We start from the raw sequence: 1850 nt of genomic DNA, 5'->3' as shown, positions 1-1850 counted from the left end.
TTCGTAATAATTCTCTGTAGTTAAACTAGGGGTGGTTTGGATACATGGAAAATTTTAGTTGGAATTTTTTTCTATAGAAAATAAAATTTCCAACATCCGGTTAACTCATTTGCTGTGGATTTTTTTCATAGAAAATAATATTCCAATCCTTCTTTTTTTTTCATAATTTTTCCGGATCCAAAATTCCAAATACCCACTAAGTTTTACTACTCAAAGGAAGTCTCATCATGTAATTGGAAATTTGGAAGAAAGGAAGAAAACTATCATGTATGGGGGGATATGTGGGGACTCTTTAGTCGGCAAGATTTGTGTCTCGAGACTAGGGGTGTAAACGGATCGAATTCGAATCGGATATGGCTATATCCGAATTCGATTACAGTATACACTACCCGAATTCAGATTCGGATTCGAATTCAATGGATATTTAACATCTATTACTGAATTCGATTCCGGCGGATATTGTTAGAACTCGGATATTATCCTTATCCATTATATCCGGTAAATTTGAATATTTTATTGCAGCACTTTATCTTTCATCTCCTTTTTACTCCTCGAATGAATTTTTCAAACCCTAAAACTAGACCTCTACATTCTCTTCTCAAAATTAACTCTCAAACTGTAAAATATATGAGATTCTCTTCTTCTTTTAAAACAAAGGCAGAGAGAGAGGCGGTGGGGATGGATGATGGTGCTGGTAGTGGTCTTTGGGTTTTTTCTTTTTGTGTATATAATGGAATGGGTTTGGGCTATTTTGAACGGGAAAAGTGGGAGTGCTGATGGTGGAAGATGAAGAGAAGTGGGGATTGAGATGGGGATTGGGTTAATGATGGAGGTGACTGACGGTGATGGAGGTGGCTGTGAGAAGGTAGAGAGGGGCGGCGGTGGATTTTGGTGGGGGGTGGGGGCACCAAGAAATGCCGGAGATGGTGCCTTGGCGTCCTCCTTTCTCCTATCTCTTCTTCTCCTTTCAAATCTTAGAAGTCCTATCTTTTAATTGCATTTTGGATTTTTATATAACCCTAAGTTAGAAAATTGATCTGAGCCGTCTATTTACAATCAATGACCTGATAGCCTTTTTGCTTTAGAATTCTTTAGAAGCTATTCCATCTTCTTTTCAATCACCATCATCCATTTGTCTCTTTCATCCTACAGCCCATATTTGTTGCCTCATAAGGAAGCCATGTCAAACTCCAAGAATGCCCTTAAAATGAGAGATTACTCAATTTCCCACCCAAAACACTTTTTGGTTTTGGTTTTTTTTTTTTTTTTTTCTAAAAAGAAAATTCACTTTTCTTTTAGAAACAAAAGATAGTGTGTCATTACTAAAAATAAATAGTAATGTTATTATTAATAATAAATAAAAAGGATGTACTTCTTATATTCGGATGTTAAACGGATTGGATATACCATTTACCAGATTCGCATCCGCTAAGAGCCGGATATCTCATAAATGGATTCAGATAATATCCGCTTGAAACGGATTCGGATAATATTCGCTTTAAACGAATTCGGATGCAGACGGTTATCGAATTTTCGAATATCCATTTACACCCCTACTCGAGACAAAACCACGTTTGCTTTTTGGTAAATGAAAAAGAAAAGGACAAAATTGACATGTTCTAATAATTCCAAAAACTCAGCTTTGTCTTTACTTTTTCAACTAGTTACAGACCCGTGCGATGCACGGGGCGAGGAGGAAGAAAATATGCTTTAAAATTGTTTTAAAATTAAAGATGCATTATTAAAAAAATCCATGAGGATAAATGTTGGAAAAAAATGGTAATTCTCAGGAAAGATTTGTTTCCTCTTAAATTGCAGTGTAAATGTATAGAATACAAAATAAAAAGGGA

The sequence above is a fragment of the Tasmannia lanceolata genome, unplaced genomic scaffold, assembly GCF_043159265.1.
Source record: "Tasmannia lanceolata isolate RefF3 unplaced genomic scaffold, GAP_Taslan_0.1 ptg000006l, whole genome shotgun sequence".
Classification (NCBI taxonomy): domain Eukaryota; kingdom Viridiplantae; phylum Streptophyta; class Magnoliopsida; order Canellales; family Winteraceae; genus Tasmannia; species Tasmannia lanceolata.
The sequence above is the reverse complement of the archived record's forward strand: the minus strand, read 5'-3'. Positions refer to the sequence as shown.